This window comes from Triticum aestivum, chromosome 7A (assembly GCF_018294505.1).
Source record: "Triticum aestivum cultivar Chinese Spring chromosome 7A, IWGSC CS RefSeq v2.1, whole genome shotgun sequence".
Lineage (NCBI taxonomy): Eukaryota > Viridiplantae > Streptophyta > Magnoliopsida > Poales > Poaceae > Triticum > Triticum aestivum.
The window spans coordinates 558,839,335-558,864,513 of NC_057812.1; the positions used below are offsets into that span (position 1 = coordinate 558,839,335).

The 25,179-nt window shown below is 43.4% G+C and overlaps 1 long non-coding RNA gene across 2 annotated transcripts; it reads left to right on the forward strand.

The window, feature by feature from the left end:
• Nucleotides 1–16,010: 16,010 nt before the first annotated feature.
• On the forward strand, nt 16,011–19,145 carry LOC123148221 (uncharacterized). Of its 2 annotated transcripts, none has more exons than XR_006473689.1 (6): nt 16,011–16,241; nt 16,311–16,459; nt 17,260–17,424; nt 17,549–17,633; nt 18,269–18,328; nt 18,837–19,145. It is a non-coding gene; the product is annotated as an uncharacterized lncRNA (long non-coding RNA). The 2 variants fall into 2 exon arrangements; XR_006473688.1 differs by having other exon boundaries at nt 17,308–17,424.
• The last annotated feature ends 6,034 nt before the right edge of the window (nt 19,146–25,179 follow it).

The following is a 25,179-nucleotide window of genomic DNA, read 5'->3' on the forward strand; positions in this document are numbered from 1 at the left end:
CACTGGTGAAACTATGCTATTCAAGATCTTTTGTGGCTATGATCGGGAAACAACGATGACTAGAGTAACCTTCCTTCTACTCCGTAAACAACTAGCTTGTATGGAGCACTAATTGTTTGTATCTACCAAGTTTCGAAGCAGCAACTTGCCAATCCTCTGGACGGGATTTAACACTCAATGTCATACATACTACTCCCATCTGAAAATAAATGTTGCTCAAATAAACGGATGAGTGAGTGAAGAACACGTGCATAGATCGTGCCTTCGACTAGTATACGCTGTCTTCAGTTGCGCAATGTCTGAACCTGAATAAATAAAGACCGATCCATGTACTAAAAAGGATGGATACAAGCAAATGAAACAGGCACATATACTTGCATATTAAGATAACAAAATGAAATATACACTAACCTGGCTGAAACCCTTTATAAATCACGAGCACTAGGAATTCCTCAAACAAACCAACCACCGCTAGAACCAGTCTCCAATCCTTTCACTAATAGCACCTGCATCAATTTGGTAGGAAAAGGAAAAAACAACAAGGAACACGCTCAGTAGTAACTTGGTGGAAGGGTAAATCTGCCTTCATACGGACAACTAGACAACGCGCACCATGAGTTCTCATTGAGCAGAGAAGAAAAGATTGACAACCTTGGTAAGGAAGATCTCGCTTGCATCGGGTTTCCACCAAGACGGATCTGAGGAAAGTATTGTACCAGCATAGTAGAGATGGGACACCACGCTCGCCGTTGGCGGGGAGGAAGCCATGGTGGGGAGTCCACCTATGCTCGTCAGCATGATGGACCATAAAGAAGAGATGGAGGTGACCGACATTGTCGACCAGTTGTGGTGGTGGTCTCCAAGGGAGGGAGGCGACGACGACGTCGCAGGCGTATCGAGGGAGGCGACGCCGAGATCCAAGCCCCGCTGCCATAGATCCCGATGGGGTCGCACAGGTCAACCAAAGGGGTGCTAGTGAAGGGCCTGGTCAACGGCAGAGGGGGCGGCGGCGGTCGAGGAGGAGGTCTAGGGAGGGTTCGATTTGGGGGGGGGGAGAACAGGTCGTGTGGTGGCTCTAAATCTTCTTCTTTTTTTTGAGCGGTGGCTGTAATTCTTTTGAGTCGAAATGGCGCACGCTCTCCCGTGCCAGCATGCATTTGGGCCAAATATTATTTTGGGATCGCGCCACATGCAGGCCCGGTAGATAGTGGGCCGTAGTTCAGTTCTCCCGGCAGTTTTTATGACCTAAGATGTGGACATTATTACTGACAGTGCGCATGCCCTTGCTCATTAACTTCTACCAGCAGTTTCTCCGCCATTATGCAATTCTACCAACAATAACAAAATTCTCGGTAGATGGTTTGCCCTCATTCTTGTATTTCTCCCGGCAGTTAATTGCCCCCAATTCTACCGGCAGTTATTTCGACAAAAGAGGGGATGCCTTCCGGGGCATCCCCAAACTTAGGATTTTGGTTGTCCTTGAATTTTACCTTGGGTGCCTTGGGCATCCCCAAGCTTACGCTCTTTCCACTCCTTATTCCAAAAATCCATCAAATCTTTACCCAAAACTTGAAAACTTCACAACACAAAACTCAACAGAAAATCTCATGAGCTCCGGTAGTATAAGAAAACAAACCACCACTTAAAGGTACTGTAATGAAATCATTATTTATTTGTATTTGTGTTAAACCTACTGTATTACAACTTCTCTATGGTTCATACCCTCCGATACTAGCCATCGATTCATCAAAATAAGCAAACAACACACGAAAAACAGAATCTATCAAAAACAGAACAGTCTATAGTAATCTGTATCAAACGTATACCTATGGAACCCCAAAAATTCTAAAATAATTTTATGGACGTGATTAATTTATCTATTAATAATCTGCAAAAAGAATCAACAAAATAGCACTCTCCAGTGAAAAATTGGAGCCAATCTCGTGAGCGCTAAAGTTTCTGTTTTTTTACAGCAAGATCGCAAAGACTTTCCCCAAGTCTTCCCAAAGGTTCTACTTGGCACAAACACTAATTAAAACATAAAAATCTCAATCATAATAGAGGCTAGACAAATCATTTATTACTAAACAGGAACAAAAAACAAGGAAAAAAATAAAATTGGGTTGCCTCCCAACAAGCGCTATCGTTTAACGCCCCTAGCTAGGCATAAAAGCAAGAATAGATCTAGGTATTGTCATATTTGGTATGCAATCCGTAAGTGGCTCTCATAATAGATTCATAAGGTAATTTAATTTTCTTTATAGGAAAGTGTTCCATGCCTTTCCTTAACAGAAATTGGAATCTAATATTTCCTTCTTCCATATCAATAATTGCACCAATCATTTTAAGGAAAGCTCTATCAAGAAGAATAATATGACATATAGGATTGCAATCTATATCAAGAACAATGAAATCTACTGGCACATGATTACTGTTTGCAACCATAAGAACATCATTAATCCTTCCCATAGTTATCTTAATGGTGGAATCCACAAGATGCAAGTTTAAGGAGCAATCATCAAATTCACGGAAACGTAACACATCACACAAAGTTTTTGGAATCGTGGAAACACTAGCACCCAAATCACACAAAGCATAACACTCATGATCTTTAATCTTAATTTTGATAGTAGGTTCCCACTCATCATAAAGTTTTCTTGGGATAGAAACTTCTAATTCAAGCTTTTCTTCATAAGATTGCATTAAAGCATCAACGATATGTTTGGTAAAAGCTTTATTTTGACTATAAGCATGAGGAGAATTTAGCACGGATTGCAACAAGGAAATACAATCTATCAAAAACAATTATCATAATTAAATTCCTTGAAATCCAAAATAGTGGTTTCATTGCTATCTAAAGTTTTGACCTCTTCAATCCCACTTTTAGTAATTTTAGCATCAAGATCTAAAAATTCCGAATCATTGGGACGCCTTTTAACTAAAGTTGACTCATCTCCAGTCCCATCATTATCAAGATTCATATTGCAAAACAAATATTTAATAGGAGACACATCAATCACCTTTAGATCTTCATCATTATTATCATGGAAACTAGAAGAACACACTTTCATAAAGCAATCTTTTTTAGCATGCATCCTAGCGGTTCTTTGTTTGCACTCATCAATGGAAATTCTCATGGCTTTGAGAGACTCATTGATATCATTATTAGGTGGAATAGATTTATGTTTCAAAGAATCAACATCAAGAGAAATTCTATCCACGTTCCTAGCCAACTCATCAATCTTAGGCAATTTTTCTTCAAGCAAAGAATTGAAAGTCTTTTGCGAATTAATAAATTCTTTAACACTAGTCTCAAAATCAGAGAGCATCTTATTATAATTTCCATAAGAGTTGTTGTAGGAATTACCATAATTATTAGAGGAATTACTAGGAAGCGGCCTAGGATTAAAATTACCTCTATACGCGTTATTACCAAAATTGTTCCTACCAACAAAATTCACATCCATAGATTCATTATTATTCTCAATAAAAGTAGACAAAGGCATATCACTTGGATCAATAGGAGCACTCTTATTATTAAACAATTTCATAAGTTCATCCATCTTTCCACTCAAAACATTAATCTGTTCTATCGCATGAACTTTTTTACTAGTAGATCTTTCGGTGTGCCATTGAGAATAATTAATCATAATATTATCTAGGAGTTTAGTAGCTTCTCCTAAGGTGATTTCCATAAATGTGCCTCCCGCGGCCGAATCTAAAAGATTTCTAGAAGCAAAATTCAATCCAGCATAGAAATTTTGTATGATCATCCTTAAATTCAAACCATGAGTAGGGCAATTACGAATCATTAATTTTATCCTCTCCCAATATTTTGCAACATTCTCATGATATAGTTGCTTAAAATTCATAATATCGTTTCTAAGAGAGATGATCTTAGCGGGAGGAAAGTACTTAGAGATAAAAGCATCTTTGCACTTATTCCATGAATCAATATTATTTTTAGGCAAGGAAGAGAACCAAGTTTTAGCACGATCTCTAAGTGAAAACAGAAATAGCTTCAATTTAACAATATCATTATCCACGTCTTTCTTCTTTTGCATATCACACAAATCAACAAAGTTGTTTAGGTGGGTAGCGGCATCTTCACTTGGAAGGCCAGAGAATTGATCTTTCATGACAAGATTCAACAAAGCAGCATTAATTTCACAAGATTCAGCATCGGTAAGAGGAGCAATCGGAGTGCTAAGAAAATCATTGTTGTTGGTATTGGAAAAGTCACACAATTTAGTATTATGTTCAGCCATCGTGACAAACAATCCAACACACAAACACACAAGAAGCAAGCGAAAAGATATGAACGGAAAAAGAGGGCGAATAAAACGGCAAGGGTGAACTGGGGGAGAGGAAAACGAGAGGCAAATGGCAAATAATGTAATGCGAGGGATAAGAGTTGTGATGGGTACTTGGTATGTCTTGACTTGACTTGACTTGGCTTAGATCTCCCTGGCAACGGCGCCAAAAATCCTTCTTGCTACCTCTTGAGCATGCATTGGTTTTCCCTTGAAGAGGAAAGGGTGATGAAGCAAAGCAGCTGTAGCGACCTGACCTCAAACAGTCAAGTCTCTGTGCTTCCGTGTCATCCCTGGATCGGTAATGCTGACACACATATTACTCGAAGGATTTATAACAGAGTAGCAATCACACACTTATTACATCGAATGTCTCAAAAGAGAACTGATTACAATAAATATGGCTTAAGGCCATCTAATACGATAACAACGGAAGGCTTGGAAGATAAGTGAGTCCATCAACTCCAACGGCATAGCTGAGCTGCACAGCAACGACCTAACGATCCTTACTCCTCGTCTGAAAAGTCTGCAAAATAATACATTGCAGCCCGAAAACGGGTCAGCACATGGAATATGCTGGCAATATAACACAGTAGAGCAAGAACAGAATAATGCTATCACTACATGCATATTTGGCTCATGGAAAGCTCTATGGTTATAGTTTTTGCGAAAAGCCAATTTTCCCCTACAACAAAGGAATAGATTTTAATTTAAATATCATGGTGGTTGGAACATCATTGAGAAGGTTCCTCCAACTCAATCCCAATTAAAGTAATTAACAACCCAACAATATTAATTAAGAGTGATGAGATACTTAAGATACTCCAAGTACTAGATACTCAAGATTGTCCATAACCGGGGACACGACTAACCATGATTAGATTGTACACTTTGCAGAGGTTTGCGCACTTCTCCCCACAAGACTCGATCGCCTCCGTTGGATTTCTCGCACTACATGATGTTTGAGAAACGGATGACCGAGACACAGTCTTTCAGAAACATTAACTCTCTACTCCGGGTAGACCATACCAACCTACAAACCCACTACCTGCTGATCTACCTCTTCAAGAGCTTCACGTAACTTACTCAACTATGCTAGAGCCCATAATAGCTTGTGGCTGCACACGGAAGTTTCTAGCATGAATCATCTCAGTTCCCTTTGAGCCTGGGTGGCGGTCCATAGGAAATCACACGGAACCCCAGGATTTCCAAAAATACAGGCAACACTAGGTACCCCAGGTGCCTCAATCCACCCAAATGTTTATTTAAGTTGCCACCTTAAGTTGAACCATTAATTAACAATCTCACATCTGTCATGGATTTCACTCAAACCCAAACCACGTCTACGAGCATAGCATAGCAATATAAGCAACGCGTAGAAGTAACTCCCAAGGGTTTGAATATAACAGGGCAATAGGTTCTACCTCATCAACTACTTCCCAACCCACAAGTTAATGACATCCTAATCATGCAATGTTTGGGGATTGAATTAATGCATAAAAAATGGGTATGGGAAGAGTATGGTCAATGTGTTACTTGCCTTGCTGACGATCCATGAAACCTAGGGACTCGTAGTAGCACGCTTCGCACTCTGGGAATTCTATCGCAAACAAACAATAGCATACATAAGCAACAAGCAAAGATGAACGAGCAAAACTCAAATAAGAGAGATTGACCAGAAAGTTCAACTTAAGAACTCCGGTTTGCAAAAAGAATCAAATCGAACGGAGCAACGAAACTCAAACGGCAAAAGAAACAACATCCGTTTACTAATCTGAACTAAAGTCAAATTTTACAGTACCAAAATCATGTTTAAGTTGATTAAACAGAAAGAGGGTCTCAAGACAAAGATCTGGGCGCTTGAATCGCCTGATTCTGACAAACGAGCGAAAAGATAAACTGAAACGAAAATCAGATCAGAAATCGTGATCGAAAATAATCGCGGAATAATCTGAGGAAAAGAAAACTGACGAACAGGCTAACGAACGAGCGTTCGTTATCTGTAACTAACTAGCAAAAACCGTTTGTTTAAACGAACGTACGGACGAACGTGCGCTAAATAGAAGAACCGGGAAAAACTGGCGAACCGATCTAAAAAACGAACTAGGATTTCTAAAAAACCGAAGTGGTTTCTTAAAAAAACCGGCGGCGGATCGGCGCGGTACCTCCGGCGAGGCGGGGTTGGGCGGTAGGGCGGCGGCTTGCGGGGCGCGGGGCGACGGCGGTGCGGCGGCGAGACGCGGGCGACGGGAGGGTGGCGGCGCAGCTCGGGGCGGGGCTGGCGGCTTGCGGTGGTGGTGGCTAGGGGGCGGGGCGGCGACTATATAAAGGGGGGTGGGGCGGCGGCTTGCTTGGGTGAGGGGGCGCCCGGGGAGGAGTCCGGCTCGGACTCTCCTCGGCGTCCGTGCTGCGCACGGCGGCGCACGCGAGGGAGGCAACAGCGAAACGGGCCGGCTGGGCTTCGACCCAGCTTGGTCCGAAACTTTTTTTTAAATAATTCTGCCGAACAGAAATTAAATCCTAGAAAATAAAATAAAAATCGAAAAACGCCAAAACAAATTTCCACCGTCTAAATAAAATATTTAGAACGAGATGAACATTTTCTTGGCCCTAAAATGAAATTTTGAAAACGTGCAATTTTTCTAATGCAAATAAAATCAAAATAAAAATCAAATAAAATCTAATAAATGATTTTAATAGTTTTCCTCCAATATTTCAATTATTTTGGAGAAGTCATATTATCTCCTCTCATATATTTTAATATGAAATATTTTTGGGAGAGAAAATTAATTAAAATAAAAAATCCTTGGTTCTTTATTTGATAAAAATCAAATATGAAAACCGGAAAATCCCCAACTCTCTCCGAGGGTCCTTGAGTTGCTTAGGATTTCGAGGATTGTGGAACGAAAAATGCAATAAAATATGATATGCAAGAATGACCTATGTATAACATTCCAAATTGAAAATTTGGGATGTTACAAACCTACCCGCTTAAGATGAATCTCGCCCTCGAGATTCGGGTTGGCTAGAAAATAGGTGTGGGTGGTATTTGCGTAGATCATCCTCTCGTTCCCAGGTGGCTTCATCCTCGATATGGTGGCTCCACTGAACTTTGCAAAACTTGATAACCTTGCTGCGGGTGACTCAGCTGGCAAACTCAAGAATCTTAACTGACTTTTCCTCATAAGTCAAATCACTGTCCAACTGAATCGCCTCCAAGGGTACTGTATCTCTTAACGGTATATCGGCCATCTCAGCATGACACTTCTTTAGTTGTGAAACGTGAAACACATCATGAACTCCTGACAGTCCTTTAGGTAACTCCAACTTGTAGGCAACTTCTCTCATCAGTTCCAAAATACGATACGGTCCTACAAATCTCGGGGCTAACTTTCCCTTAACTCCAAAACATTTCACTCCTCGCAAGGGTGATACTCGCAGATATGATCTGTCTCCAATTTCATAAGTTACCTCCTTGCATTTCGAGTCTGCATAACTCTTCTGCCTGGACCGAGCAATCTTCAGTCTATCACGAATCAGCTTAACCTTCTCTTCGGACTCCTTGATCAAGTCTGGTCCAAACAACTGTCGGTCTCCTACCTCATCCCACATCAACGGTGTCCTGCACCTTCGTCCATACAGGGCTTCAAACGGTGGCATCTTCAAACTGGCTTGGTAGCTATTGTTGCATGAGAACTCTACATAAGGCAAATTGTCATCCCAACTAGATCCATAATCTAGCGCACAGGCTCTCAACATGTCCTCCAGAATCTGGTTGACTCTTTTTGTCTGTCCATCCGTCTGCGGGTGAAATGCTATGCTGAACTCCAATCTCGTTCCCAAGGTCTGGTGTAGCTGATGCCAAAACTTTGAGGTAAACTGTGTTCCTCTATTTGATACGATGGTCCTCGGAACTCCATGCAGACATACGATCCTGTACATATATATCTTGGCCAACTTTATACTTGTATAAGTGGTTTTCACTGGGATAAAGTGAGCCACTTTGGTCAAGCGATCAACTACTACCCATATAGAATCATATCCTGATTTGGTCCTGGGCAATCCGGTGATAAAGTCCATGCCAAGTTTATCCCACTTCCATTCGGGTATCAGCATAGGCTGTAACAATCCTGCTGGCTTTTGATGCTCTGCCTTCACTCTCTGAAATACATCACATACGGCTAAATACTCAGCAATATCCTTCTTCATACCTGTCCACCAGAAACGCTCCTTCAAATCCAAATACATTTTGGTGTTTTCGGGTGTATCGAGTATGGTGAGTCATGAGCCTCCTGAAGTATTAACTTCCTGATCTCTGGGTCATTGGGCACATAAATTCGGTCCTCAAACCATAAGGTATCGTGCTCATCCTCACGAAAACTGTCGTGGAATTGTCACGACAGATGTCCTTAGTGTGAGGACTTAGTCGCGAGGCCAACGCATCTATGTGGTAGCTTGAGAGGGGTTGAGCGGAATCGAGAGACGCAACACAAGACAAGGGTTTAGACAACTTCGGGCCTCGGGAAACATCATCCGGTAATAACCCTACATGTTGTTTGTGGCTAGGTCTCATTATGATCATGAGGGAGTCGCCGGTAAGCCGGCTCTTTGTGTCTAGCCCTAGAGATTATTTTCTTTCTTGTTCCTTCTCCCTTTTTGGGGAGCCCTGCCCCTCCTTATATAAGTTGAAGGGGCGGCTTACATGTAGAGTCCTATTAGGATTAGAACTAACTTATTCTCTATTACAAGTCGGATACAAGTATGGGTCTTGCTTCCTCGTAAAGGAAATATTCCTCATGCCTTCTGTCTTAAGCCGTCCCACCATAATATGAGCCGGCCTACTGGGCCTTGGGCCTAGTCATCTATGTGACCCGCCGTCAGGGTCATCCTCGAGTCGTCTAACCAGTGAGCCGCCAGACCCGTGAGTCGCCAGTCCTTCGGCGGGTCATCGGTGAAGCGCCAAGTCCGGCCGGGTCATACTTCCGGCCGGGTCATACCGCGGGGTATATCCCCGACATTAGCCCCCAGTTTAATTTGGATTTATCCATGTTAAACTGATCATGTAAAACAAACACAAGAACAACTTTGACAGATTGTGTTCCGGGTTAAAAATTCTTGTATGCCCGCACCTCATCATCCTTAATTCCTTGTGCTCCGGGTTAAATATTCTCCTGAGACAGGACCTGATTATCCTTAAGTCCAATTATCATTTCCTTCATCTAGAAAATCTGGGTCAAATAAGCTAGCTTCATACTCAATTTGCTGATGTTGGTTTCTCACAGAAAAATATTGTGAAGAATAATCCACTTGAGTCAGCTTCCAAGGCACCGGGTTAAATACTCATCTGATATTCAGCTGGCTTGGAGATATAAAACTTGCCGGTTTATCATTACCAAAAACCACCGGATTATAAAACAGACGATGCCGGGTCATAATTGTTGTTGACACCGGTTTATGTAATTGATCCTCCTGATTTGCTCAAAACTAATAATTTGAAGATTTTTCTCCCTTATATCCATATTACCTGTAGCCCCCAAGTCTTGAGCAGAACAAAGTGATGGTTTAAGACTTGCTCCAATAAATGTTGCAACCTTGAAGAAATCTGGTTTATTCATCTCAATCATATAAACTGAATATTCCACACATGTAGCCCCCAAGTGCCGGGTTGTCATGCTTGCAGCAACCTGGGACTTGTAATTGCTTTATGCTCATGAAAACTTCAACCAGTGTAGCCCCCAAGGGCCGGGTCATTATGCAATAATGAGCAGGGACTTTGTAGATATAACCATGTAAATTTGAATATCAATGTGTAGCCCCCAAGGGCTGGCTTAGTAAGATAATACTGAGCTGGGACTTTGTATATAATTGATAATACCATCATATAATATAGTCTCCACCATGGGGCTTGAACCCACGTCCACAAGGTTAAGAGCTTTGTACTCCACCAACTGAATAGTGGACCGTTCCATATAATGGATTAATGCTTGTGTACCTTGAATTTTTGACAGGAGCAATTGGTAGCCCCCAAGGGCCAACTCATTTAGAATGTGATGAGTCGGGTCTTCAATAAGTTGAGCAAAAAATGACATTGCATTAGCCCCCAAGTGCCAAATTGCATGCTAGTAGTGACATGGGACTTGCATATTTGATATAATCCCAATCTGAATAATGTAGCCCCCAAGTGCCGGGTCGTAAACCTGCGGCGACTCGAGACTATTCCTTCCATTGTAGAATAAATCATATCCATTGATAAAAATAATAGCCGTTGCGCTAAAGCGACTTTGTAAACCTCAATCATAACACTGGTTATTGATAATCACAATAGAAATCCAGCCATGTTGACTATTCAAGATTTGAATAATATAATCTGGTACAAAAACTTCAATCATTCAATATCATCATGAAAATCCAGCCAGTTTTGGCTATTAAAGATTTGAATACCTCATCGGTTGACAAGTAGATCCGGAGTTTAAATACCTGGCGGCTCTTGGCCGATGACGACTTAATGCGCATTCATTGTAAGACGGAATTTTTGTAACCCGGTGGCCTATAGCCCTTGAGAAAATCAGTAATTGATAACCCTTTTGAGACACCAATTTCAGTGATGAGCTTGGACTGAAGCATTTATATAAGTCATAGTTCTGCAAATCCTGCACAGAGTTTAAACAACATATGCCTTGGCGACTTAATGTCAAGAGCCAGGGCGGGTAACCACCCAAATGTAATCTTACCCTGCACACAAGTAGATCACAAGTACCCTTGGCGGTTTGCCATAGGGAGGGTCATAATACCTCACATATAACCATTGTGATATTGAATTTGTACTACCGATTTACATGACCTGTGCAGTAAGGGTGATAACCCAATCCTTAGAAGCTAATGCTTCCACATAGATGATGATTGTCATAAGCTAGCGACTTATAGTCAAAAGTCAAGCCGGGTTAAGCATAAAACACTTATATAATTTTGAGATATAATCCAAAAAAGGTCTCAGGTCAAAACCAAAAGGGCCATTTGCATTTATGTCCCTAACTCGAACCACCTAGTCAGATATACCCCTAATTCGAAAGCCTACTCAAATTTGCCCCTCCGTCGTTAGGCGCCCTTACAGAAATGTCCTTCTGCGCCGTTACCGTCCGGTCAAACAGCTTTGACCGTCATGAAAAAATAGAAAAAATATAAAAAATATAAATTTTTGTGAGATCGAAGATACTCATGTGCCCAAGGTGTGTGCAAATTTTCGGGCTATTTGGACATTCCAGGAGCTTGTGGCGAGGAAAACAGTTAATCTGCACGTGTGTGAATAGTAAATTTGAAATAAAATAGCAAGAAAATTCAAAAAAATATGAAATTTTTTGGCATCAAAGAGTCTTGGGTGCCCAAGGTGCTTGCAAGTTTTTGTGATCAAATAACATGCGAGGAGCTCTAACAAGAAAAAACAAAATAGTCATTTTTTCCCAAGGTTTTTCCTGAGCCAAATTTTGTTTTTTTCTCCACAAGCCCCTCCAATATCCAAACACATCAAAAATTTGCACGCAGCTTGCAGACCCAAGCCTCTTTGATGCCAAAAAATTTCATATTTTTTTTGAATTTTCTTGATATTTTTTTGAATTTACTATTCACAAGCTTACATATTTATTGTTTTTCCTTTGACACGAGCTCCTGGAATGTCCAAACAGCACGAAACTTTGCACGCACCTCGCGAACCTGAGTATCTTTGATCCCACAATTTTCAGATTTTTTAGATTTTTTTGCTATTTTTTTCAGGACGGTCAAAGCCCTTTGACTTGCTTTGACCGGACGGTAACGGCACATAAGGGCATTTCTGTAAGTGCACCTAACGGCGGAGGGGCAAATTTGAGCAGGCTTTGAAATTAGCAGTAAATCTGAGAGTGGGCGCAAATTAGGGGCATAGATGTAAATGTCCCAAACCAAAATTGTTCGCAAAAAAGACTTTAAAAAATTTAAGGCTTCTGATTCGTATATGATCAGAAAACCGTTCCAAAGGGGTTGAGCTCAGATTTGAATACGATCATATAGCCCCCAGTGGCTTTGGCGTTGCGCCGATCAAGAGGGTACCGACAGCTATGTTCTCTTTGGTTCAAATACGACCTATGTTTGAACAGGAAGCCCCCAAATGACCTTGAGAGGTTTTTAACGACCCTGATTCGAATACGATCCAAGTCGGACCCAAAAGGGGTTAAGCTATGATTCGGATACGATCAAGAAGCCCCCTAGTGAGTTTGGCTTTGCGCTGATCAAAAGGGTTACGACAGCTATGTTCTCTTTGGTTCGAATACGACCTATGTTTGAACATGAAGCCCCCAAGTGACTATATATTAGTATTGCACCGATCAAGAGGGTACCGACAGCTATGCTCGATGAGCAGAAAGCCCCCAAGTGACCATAATAAGATAAGCCGTAAGGCAGGATACCTATGTTTGAACCGCACATCATGGCAGCAAGTTCTTTTTGGTAACCTTTAATTTTTCTTAGAACTCGAGTTTGCGAGAGATTAATTTGTGAGGGACAAATTTACCTTGAGCCGGATTTTTAACCGGATTTGAGAGCTTCAAAAATTTGTGAGGGACAAATTTACCCTGGGCCACCTTTTGAACTGGATTTGAGAGCTTCAATGCTTTGTGGGAGAAAGATGTCTATTGAACTGTATTTTAAACCAGAGTCCTTATTTTGAGCCGGAAATCTTCTGACGGCTTTTAAATTTTCATCGATCTAGCAGTAATCTCCGGGGCCCGGGTTATTTTTTCCTTCAATGACCCAGAGTTCTTGAATTCACTGAAACCGGCTAATTTTGCTGAGCATACCATTGTAGCCCCCGAGTCTCAAGACTACTCGAGGAGTTGGCTTGAGATTCTCCATATTTGACCATAGTAGAAGGTATACATCATTGGTGTTGAGGTGACTGCGATGGGTTATAAATGATCTCGTATGAGCCGTGTCAGCAGCTCGGCCAATGGTTCCTTCCAACTGGCTGTTTGAAGTCAACCAAACTGTAATGGCGGTGACTTGTGCACCTGCCCATTGAACCATCCAGTGCAGACGGCGGCTGATAATATATGATAATTTGCCTCCAATTTGTTGGAAGAAAACCGGGCTTCCCAAGTAGTGACTTACTCTTACCCAATAAACAGCTCATCCAGAAAAGGGTGGCCCTGTGTGTTGATGTAGACCAGGTCGTGAGAGACGGTCGGTAAAGACGACCGCCACATCAGAGGCGGCTCAAACGGATGAATCGGCCGCGGTGCTGTAAACCGGCGCAAGCGAGTCAACCGCGTCGTTTTGATGTAGTGAACAATTGTCCTGCATCAACAATATTGCAAACCAAGGCAAAGATAAACTGCTCTTTGACAAAAATAATATGTGCCAATAAAATATATTTAAAATGGATATCACCTGATGTGTCAGGCCAGAAATAATCCGCCATGAAGTTGATGATCACTAGGTTAGGTTGAAATCACTCACGGGTGAGTCGGCTGCGGGAGCAGACAGATGAATCAGCCGCAACATTTGTAAGCCGGTGCGGATGGGCGAGTCGTCCTCCTTGTTGTAAGCCGGCGTGGTCGCGAGAGACGACCACGGAGTTGTAAGCCAGCACGGTCGCGAGAGACGGCCACGGTGTTGTAAGCCGGCGCGGTCGCGAGAGACGGCCACGACGTTGTAAGCCGGTGCGGGAGACCGTTGAGTAACGACGACCACCTGTGCCAAAAGATGTTGGCGTGCCTCCGTCTCCGCGGTATAGTATCATTTTTTGTCATAAATAATTGCCCCGATGTGTCTTTCGGATAAAGTGACTGCATAGCAATTCGATCAAATGATGGCCTTCACATCCGAACAAATCACCATGCATCCATCCAGTTTTTAAGTAAGCCACGCCCCTCAAGCAATGCATTGAACTTGGGTGTCCCTCAATAGCTCGGCGCGGCACGGGGCCAGCGACGCCCAAGGCAGTAGCAACACCAGCGGAGGGAGCAGCGGGAGACGCTCATTAGTGCTCATCAGTGCTCATCGGAAGCAGTAACAACAGCCAAGGAAATTTTACAGTAGGGGCAGCTTAGCAACCTGGAGTTGAGGCCCAGCGCTGGCGGCTTAACAACGCCGGCGAGTGAAGACGACCGGGTGGCAGTAGTACTCGGTGGCAGAGGAGCAGTGGCTCGACGGAAAAGGCGACCATGCACTGGTGCCGGCCGGCTGCAGACTTCTTGTTGACCTCGGCTACTCGGATCAACAAGTTTCGTCTAAGAAACTCCAATTTTCTTCACACAAATATCTTAATAGAAAACCATACATGTACGCGTGGATATTTTTTTTTTCTTTTGCTTGATTGCTTTGCACTTGAAGTGGCAGCAGAGAGACCCGACCATCGTTTGGGGCGAGACCGGGCGCGACTCGGCGTTGACCCGCCATAGAGGAGGCGGCTCTGCGCGCGACTCGGCCACGAAGCATAATCCGGGTCGTAGTTGATTGAGTCATGTCCGAGTCCTTGCTATATTCTTTTTTCCTTTCCTTTTGTCTTCACGTGATGATGAATCTGTTGTAGTACTCCTTCCAGTCCACGCTCGCGCATAATCTTCGGGTGCTCTGTAAGCCTCCGCTCCTTTTGTTGATTTTTAAACCAGTGCAAGTACGATTAGCAGCACTTTCAACACAACTTGGTTCGCATGAGATGTAGTAGTAGTACCACTTTTGCCTCGGGACTTGGTTCATCAGTAGATTATGTGCGGAGGCGTGGAGCAACGAACACAACTTGACGGATTGGTCAGAATAACTACAACGGAAGATTTCCTGTCCGTCTCAAGTAACCTGCGATTGATGGATCGCGGAACACTGCCACCACCAGAAAAAACTCTCATCACGGACTCGGCTGCAAAGGCGGCGGCTCACGGTGCAGCCCTAAATTTTTCTTTAACTCTTTAACTTCATAGATCAGAAATCTAGCCTGACGAACTTGAAACTGATGTAGATCCTTTCAAACCGTCTTTCTTCATACGAAAATTCACGAACCTCTCGACCCTGAGAGAGATCCCTTCAAGAACTCAACACCACCGTGCGCAAGCCCCACGATGGGCGCCAACTGTCGTGGAATTGTCACGGCAGGTGTCCTTAGTGTGAGGACTTAGTCGCGAGGCCAACGCACCTATGTGGTAGCTTGAGAGGGGTTGAGCAGAATCGAGAGATGCAACACAAGACAAGGGTTGAGACAGCTTCGGGCCCGGAAAAATATCATCCGGTAATAACCCTACATGCTGTTTGTGGCTAGGTCTCATTATGATCATGAGGGAGTCGCTAATTTGCCGTCAGTACTGCACTTTGCCGCCAGCTTTTCATCGTGGCAGACGGCAAAGACATACTTTGCCGTCTGTGGCTGACGGCAAAGGACAACCGATGTCAAAGACATACTTTGCCGTCTGTTTTTGTTTTGCTGACGGCAAAATCATACTTTGCCGTCTGTGTTTCTTCCAGCTGACGGCAAAGACAGATGTTAGCTAACGGCAAATTTAAAGACGGCAAAATGTATGCAGGTGACGATGGGAAAACGAGAGCCCGTCTTTGCCGTCTGTGCGTACTGGGGCTGACGGCAAAGGCCATATGGGCCACTGGGCCTTGGCGCTCTGGCCCACCAGCCTAGCCGGCTGAGGAGGCAAAGCCTCTGCCCGAGCCGACCCTCACCCTCTCTCTCATTCTCTCCTCTCTGCCCGATTCCCCTGGTCGCCTCCCCCCCACGCCCGCCGCCGCCAACCCGAAACCCTAGCTCCCTCCCTCCCTCGCGCGCTCAGATCCGCCCACCCTCCCTCCCTCTTTGCGCTCAGATCCGCCCTCCCTCCCTCAATCTTCGCGCTGGAAACCCTAGCCGCCGGGCCATGGTGATAGACGGCGACGACGACGACGGTGGCTACCTTGACGACGGCGGTATGGTGTTACTCCCCCATCTCTTCTCCGACTCTTTCTCTGATCCCCCGTCTCTCGTCGTCTCTGTAGGTGCGGCCAGCAGCAGAAGCACCACCATGCCCTCCCTTCCTCCAACCCTAGCGATCGGGCCATGTTGGCGGCGGCCAGATCCGCATCGGGACAGGACCTGCTTGTGCTCGTGAGGAGAGGCACGCCATGGAGCAGCTCGTCAAGGACAGGTCCGACCCTTCCCTTCCCTTCATTCTATGCAGTTAATCCAAGGGTTATATGTTCTATATTGGAGTACTCTGCATTCAAATTATTTCCTGTGTTATACTATGAGATTGATGTTCTTAAAATATGTATTCTCAATAATAGTACAAGATACATGTCTGTGCTCCCATGGATCCAGGAAGTATAAGATGAACTCGATAATCTCCAATTGGTTTCATTATTGCTGTCCCGGTCCTCATGAGCGGATAATCTTTCTACAACGAGTAGATGGGGCTACATGGTTTGGGTTGCTCTGCAGAACTGAAATAGTTTTCCGATTACACACTTTATCAGAACCGAGACACGGGTAGGCTCTGGGTTGTGCCATCACATTAGTGAAAATAGATGTACAATGCCAATTAGTATTTTGTTTGTTGCTTCATCATACCTCACAGACTTTCAGGTTTGGTATTCTTGCTTTTATGATATACTTAATGATTGAGGAAGGATCTATGCGATCGAAACAGATGCCTTGTTCTCATTTGATGTCATGATATGCTGTGAGGCAATTCCTTGCCATTGGCCATGTTAGGTCATTATTATCTATGCACGTAGGAGGCTTCTGTTTTTATATATATTTATGGGCTGATTAATTATGGGCTTTGGGGTTAGTATCCTTTTGGAAAATGCACTATATTTCAATTCCTGTTTTGTATCATTCAAGATTCTTCCTTTGATGTTATTTTGCTGCTGGTCACGCTCCTAATGGCATTTGTTAATACATGTATCCATGGTTTTCTTGTGTTATGATTTATCTTTCCTACAGCCAACACATTTTTTCTCTTGGCCGACCTGCTGCTTGCATACATGACAGATATGCATCCATGGTGAAGTTACTATATAAGTATAGGGTCAAGCACTGCCCCGACATACATCCTATTTTGAGTTTTTCCTCAAAGTCCCATGGCCATGTTGCTGGTAGAGTTGGAAGGTATATACTGCTATGATCTTACTTCTATATGGCCATGTAAACATCACTGCTTTGCACTTTTTTGATAAACCGGTATATGAGTTTGTAACTTCTTTCTCTTCTCTCTTGAACTGTTTATTTGCAGCACCACCCTTGATTTTGAAATTGGAGAAGGAAGATGGATAACAGAGTTCAGTACAGTAAGGATGCTCTATAATATAGGAATCCAGGTGAATATTCTTGCTTCTAAGGTCTCCTGTGTTGGATGTGTTCTCAGTTTGCCTCTTTATTTCTCCTTTTGCCTCTGCACTACCCAAAACTTTATTTATTTATCTCCTTGAGTGAAATAATAATAGAAGATAGTATTAACTACTGATTCAAGCAGTAATGGGTATGAAGCAAATGACTCTTGCATATGTTCACTGTTTGTCCAATACAAAAGCTAGAATATGAATTGTTGCGACAAAATTGCAGTTGATACTATTTGATAACATGCAGCACAACAACCATGGATTCAAGATCATGTAATCTTAGTCTACTTTTCATCTCATGCAACAGTTTCACTAGTTTGTGTACGATTCGTGTTGCATGTTATTACATAACAAGTTATCTTAATATTCTTATTTGTTTTACTATTTTGAAAGTTTTTCTTTGGGCCTCTGATTTCTCAAGATTTAGATGATAAGGGGGTGTCTTATTCAGTGTGTGAAGTGCTTGACAAGTTTATATGTTTGAAAAAAATGGCTTCGGTATGATGAATGATGCTCTCGAGTCCGAATCTATTTGATACGATGAATTTCTAAGTCTGAACCTTTTTCCTTTTTGGTTAATTGCTGCGGGTGGGCGCTGTCCATGAACAAAATAGACAAGGACGATGAGCAATACATGACCCCACGGCCGAGCCGATGACCAACCACCAGGGAAGGTCGATCCCTCCCTCTCGACTATGTTTTATTTCCCCAACTTATGCATGCTCTGCTCTGGTTTGTATTCTTGTGGTTGATATACTGCTTGATTGAATTGTATGAGGCCACTAGGTTCCTCTCATGTTGCTCTTTTTCCTGATGAGCTGTTGTACATGTATGTGGCTAGTTCAGATTTGGTTCTAACAAATATTTAATTTGCTCCTGCTGCTCTGCATGTAAATACTTGCTCCTGTTTTGCATGTCATGTTTGCTCCTGCTAAATGATGTGTACTAGGAGCTGTTCATGTACTAGGAGGAGCTGTTTTACATGTCATATTTATTCCTGTACTAGGCTAGTTCAGATTTGGTGTCAACAGGTTCTTGTCTATTAGGATGATGTTATATGCTTGACAAGTTTATTTGACTGACAAAAAATGCCTTTAGTATGATGAATGATGCTCTCGAGTCTGAATCTATTTGATATGATGAATCTAAGTCTGAACCTCTTTCTTGTTTGGTTAATTGCAGTGGACATGTGAATAAGGGATGGAGCAGCAACGTTGATTGGTTGCACGGAGCTACAGTCAACCTGATGTGGTGTTTTAATCTCCTTGACATAGAGAGTAGTTGTGTGTGGTTTCCTTTCGAGTAGCATAGTTGGAGTTTAGCATGTGTGTGTAGAGCTGATGGTCGTGAGGCTAATTCCGGGAGTAGTACATGACTGGAAGATGCCCAGCTAGATGTGATACTTTGTGATGGTTTAATCTACTTTGTGATCTCATATGCAACACTTTGTGATACCCTATGATATATATATATATATATGGACATTTGCTATGGTTTGTTTTGTTTCTGTGGAACATTGCTGTTTTATTTGTGATATATATGGTCTTTTGAATTGTTGAGATAAATTTCTTTAAAAAAAATCTGTACAGAATTTTTCCATCAGCAAATGAGTACTTTGCCATCTGTCTGCTGACGGCAAAGTGCTTAGATCTTTGCCGTTTGTAGACTGACTGCTGTTGACGCTAAAGTGCTCAGCTTTTTGCCGTCCAGAGGCTGACAGCAAAGTATCTGACGCCATCCGATAGGGTGTCTGTCAAGTGCTTTTCTGTGCCATCAGGCTATAACGGCTGACGGTGAAGTGTGAAAACTGACGGCAAAGCCTTTGTTGTCAGCCCGATAGAAAGCTGGCGGCAAAGTATGGCTTTGCCGATTTACCATTTGCCGACACACTTTGCCGTTAGCTGCTGACGGCAAACTGTTTGCCGTCATGTTTTCTGTCTTTGCCGTCTGTGAAGCACAGACGACAAATTACCTAATTCCTGTAGTGAGTCACCGGTAAGCCGGCTCTTTGTGTCTAGCCCTAGAGATTATTTTCTTTCTTGTTCCTTCTCCCTCTTTGGGGAGCCCTGCCCCTCCTTATATAAGTTGAAGGGGCGGCTTACATGTAGAGTCCTATTAGGATTAGAACTAACTTATTCTCTTTTACAAGTCGGATACAAGTACGGGTCTTGCTTCCTCGTAAAGGAAATATTCCTCATGCCTTTTGTCTTAAGCCGACCCACCATAATATGAGCCGGCCTACTGGGCCTTAGGCCTAGTCATCTATGTGACCCGCCGTCGGGGTCATCCTCGAGTCGTCTGACCAGTGAGCCGCCAGACCCGTGAGTCGCCAGTCCTCCGGCGGGTCATCGGTGAAGCGCCAAGTCCGGCCGGGTCATACTTTCGGCCGGGTCATACCGCGGGGTATATCCCCGACAAAAACCTTTGGCCTTTCCTTTGCTCATCTTCTCCTTTATCTCGGCAATCTCTTTGTCATCCTTCTGAGCTTCTCGTATCTTGCCCAACAATGTAGACTGAACCTCCATTGTTGCAACAAAACCTCTAGGAACAATATCTAATCGAAGCTCCATGATATCCTCTGCTAACTCCTTTGGCAATCCCTTGCTCTCTAGGATATTAGCATAACACTTTTGGCTCAAGGCGTCTGCTACGACATTGGCCTTTCCTGGGTGATAATGCAGCTTCATGTCATAGTCCTTTATAAGCTCCAACCATCTCCTCTGCCTAAGGTTCAACTCCTTTTGTGTGAAGATGTACTTAAAACTCTTATGATCCGTGTACACATCACAACGGTTTCCAATGAGGTAATGTCTCCAAGTTTTCAACGCATGCACTACGGCTGCTAGCTCCAAATCATGCGTGGCATAATTCAACTTGTGTGGTTTTAGTTGTCGTGAGGCGTACGAAACAACTCTTCCGTCCTGCATAAGCACGCTTCCAAGTCCTAAGCGAGAGGCGTCACAATACACTTGGAAATCCTTACGTATATCTGGCAGTGTCAGCACTGGGGCTGTAGTCAAACGTTTCTTCAACTCCTAGAAACTTGCCTCGTAATCTTCCGTCCATTTAAACTTAGTATCTTTCTTCAATAGTTCAGTCATTGGCTTCGCAGTCTTGGAATTTTTTTCAATGAATCTCCGGGAGTATCCTGCGAGTCCAAGAAAACTGCGGATCTCACTAACTGAAGTGGGTGCCAACCATTCAGTGACTAACTGAACCTTGCTAGGATCTACTGCTATACCTTCTCCTGATATAACATGTCCAAGGAATCCAACTTCCTTCAACCAAAACTCACATTTGCTGAACTTGGCATACAACTGATGTTCCCTGAGTTTCTCGAGAACTAAACGCAAATGCTCCTTGTGCTCCTCTTCATTCTTCGAGTATACCATGATATCATCAATAAACACCACAATGAACTTGTCCAAATATTCCATGAACACCTTGTTCATCATGCTCATGAAATAGGCAGGGGTGATAGTCAGTCCAAACGACATGACCGTATACTCGTATAATCCGTACCGCGTGGTGAACGTTGTCTTTGGTATATCCTTATATCCTTCTCTCGAATCTTCAACTGATGGTATCCCGATCGCAGATCGATCTTCGAAAACACCTTAGCTCCTTGCACCTGATCAAACAGATCGTTGATCATCGGCAGTGGGTACTTGTTCTTAATCGTTACTTCATTCAAGGCCCGATAATCAACAACCATTCTTAGGGATTTATCCTTCTTCTGAACCAACAACACTGGGGCTCCCCAAGGTGATGAACTCCTTCGAATGTAACCTTTCTCCAATAACTCCTTGATCTATTTCTTAATCTCCTCCAGATCATTCGCGGGCATCCGATAGGGTCTCTTGGATATTGGCCCTATTCCTGGCAATAGCTCTATCAAAAACTCAATGTCTCGATCCAGTGGCATGCCTGGTAACTCTTCTAGGAAAACATCCGGGTAATCTTTCACTACAGGCACTTCCTCCTGAACAACTCCCGTGAGGGTATTCACTTGGCTGCTTCTAGGCACATGCCTAGATACATACTTAATCCTTTTTCCCTCTGGGGTGGTGAGATAAATCGACTTACTAGCACAGTCAATACTTCCTCCATACTTTGACATCTAGTCCGTGCCTAATATCACATCCAATCCTTGTGACTCCAAGATAATTAGGTCGGACAGAAAAACATGGGTGCCAATGGTTAGGGGTATCTGGTCGCACCATCGACTAGCCATATATTCTGCTCCAGGTGAACTCACTAAGAGAGGGGTCCTAAGGGTTTGGGCTGGTAGTTTAAACTTATCCATGAATCCCCTTGATATGTATGAATGCGATGCACCAGTCTCAAATAGAACAAGAGCGGTAAATGACTTAACCAAAAACTTACCTATAACCGCGTCTGGCTGCTCTTCAACCTCCTCCATGTTAACGTGGTTCACTTGTCCTTTGTTGAATGGATTGGGCTTATTCCTAGAGCTCCTATTTCCATTTCCATTCTTTCCTTCAGGGCACTCCGTGGCATAGTGTCCCGTCTTCCCGCACTTGAAGCAAGTAACGTGACTTAGGTATCTTTTGGCGGGTGTGGCTGGATTGGGGCGGTTCTGATTATTGTTAGCTCCATTCCCATTCCCATTCTTAGGACCATTGTGGTTATGTGATCCACCTCCGGTGTGGTTATGAACAAGTCCTCCCGAATTCGGGGTTAGGCGAGGCTTCCGCTGAGCTCCTGAGTTATACCTCCCTTGTCCATACTTCCTCTTACAGCTCTCAATCTACTGCTGCTTCCCTTCAATCATAAGAGCCTTATCTACCAACTCCTGGTAGTTGTTGAAGGTTGCTACCATCAACTGCATACTCATCTCATCATTCAACCCTTCCATAAACTTCTCCTGCTTCGCAGCATCTGTGGCCACATCGTCAGGGGCATAGCGAGATAACTTGCTAAACTCATCCACGTACTAAGCCACAGTACGGTTCCCCTGGCGTAAGTTACGAAACTCACGCTTCTTCATATTCATGGCTCCAGTTGAGACATGGGATGTACGGAAAGCTTGTTGAAACTGGTCCCAAGTGACATTGGCTATGGGGAAAGTGGTCGTGTAATTCTCCCACCATGAGGCTGCTGGTCCATCCATTGATGTGCGACAAAGCACACCTTCTCAGCATCTGTGCAACCTACGATGGTCAACTCCCTTCCAATATGGCGTAGCCAATCATCAGCAACTATAGGCTCGGTGCTACTGGAAAACACCGGCGACTGTAACCTTAGAAAACGGGTTAGGTTGTCCACTGGCGGCGGGTTGTTGTTGTTGTTGCCCTGGTTCTGAACTAGCAATTGCATCAAGGTGTTCTGCTGCTGGACCAACTGAGTGAGCTCCGGCGGGAAGGCAAATCCGGGGTCACGTCTCGGAGGCATCTGATGGGTTTAGATGGAAGAGATCAAAATAGAAAAGGGGTCTAATTAGAAAACACTACCCATATGCACATGAGACAAACACAATCATTTCACTCAATCAATCAAGCAATGGCATACAATCGGTCTAGAACTATCGCAAAAGTGCTCAACTACTACTAAATACATGGGGGAATACTACTAATATGTGGTGGCCATCTAGAAATTTTGATCGGTGGAAGACTCCATGATATCTGCTCCAGCTTCGTCTTCAAAGTCATCATCACTAGGATCGGAATCGGTGTCAACGATGATGATGTAGTTGTCCGGACAAGTGGAAACGTCGTCTTCTCCTCCCGGTGCTGGATCTCCCATGAATACTACGATCTTCTTAATCAGGTCGTCATTCTTCTCCAGTAGTGTCTTAATTTCCTCCTCATATCCATCGTGTGTAAACTTGAGTTCTTCCTCCAGTTTGATGATCCTAGTCTTCGCCTTCTTCAAGTCCATCATGTCTGCGCACATCTGGTTCTCCTGACGTCGAATGTGCTAGTTTAACTCATGGATGAAAGCCACAATGGATCTATCCTTCCTGGTGCTGATCACTTCCCATTGCTCGTCTCTGCGCCCACATATCTGGTAGATAGTGTCCTTAAGATCCTTGTTGTAGACTTCTCCAATGCGTCCCATGGTAATGTGGGCTGCCATGCTCTTTCCTAGACTCCAGGTGGGTGCTTCAAAAGAAAACTCTATGGGTTTAGAGGTTGGCGATAACGTCCTTCCTGGAACTTGTACTTGAATCATCCAGTGCTCCTCTTCGGGTAGGGTGGCGTTGTACGTCCCGATGAAACTTGGTATTCCAATGTTCAAGTACCTAGTGACTTCCTTCAAGTGGCGTCCAAAAGGGGTGTCTTCATCCGGTTGTGCAAACTTGTTCTTCATCTCCGCCATCCTAAAGAGTAGAAAATGGAGAGGAGTCGGAAATGAGTAGAGAAGAGTGACCTATGGTTTATCTTAGTGGTCGTGTCCTACACTCAGCGTGTGCTCTGATACCATCTTGTAGCGACCTGACCTCAAACAGTCAAGTCTCTGTGCTTTAGTGTCATCCCTGGATCGGTAATGCTGACACACACAATACTCGAAGGATTTATAACAGAGTAGCAATCACACACTTATTACATCGAATGTCTCAAAAGAGAATTGATTACAATAAATATGGCTTAAGGCCATCTAATATGATAACAACGGAAGGCTTGGAAGATAAGTGAGTCCATCAACTCCAACGGCATAGCTGAGCTGCACGGCAACAACCTAACGAACCTTACTCCTTGTCTAAAAAGTCTTCCACATAATACGTTGCAGCCCGAAAATGGGACAGCACATGGAATATGCTGGCAATATAATGCAGTACAGCAAGAACAGAATAATGCTATCACTACATGCATATTTGGCTGGTGGAAAGCTCCATGGTTATAGTTTTTTGCGAAAAGCCAATTTTTCCCTACAACAAAGGAATAGTTTTTAATTTAACTATCATGGTGGTTGAAACATCATTGAGAAGGTTCCTCCAACTCAATCCCAATTAAAGTAATTAACAACCCAACAATATTAATTAAGAGTGATGAGATATTGAAGATACTCCAAATACTAGATACTCAAGATTGTCCATAACCGGGGACACGACTAACCATGATTAGATTGTACACTCTGCAGAGGTTTGCGCACTTTTCCCCACAAGACTCAATTGCCTCCGTTGGATTTCTCGCACTACATGGTGTTTGAGAAACAGATGACCGAGACACAGTCTTTCAGAAACATTAACTCTCTACTCCGAGTAGACCATACCAAACCTAGAAACCCACTACCTGCTGATCTACCTCTTCAAGAGCTTCACGTAACTTACTCAACTATGCTAGAGCCCATAATAGCTTGTGGCTGCACACGGAAGTTTCTAGCATGAATCATCTCAGTTCCCTTTGAGCCTGGGTGGCAGTTCATAGGAAAATCACACGGAACCCCGGTATTTCCAAAAATACAGGCAACACTTGGTACCCCAGGTGCCTCAATCCACCCAGATGTTTATTTAAGTTTCCACCTTAAGTTGAACCATTAATTAACAATCTCACATCTGTCA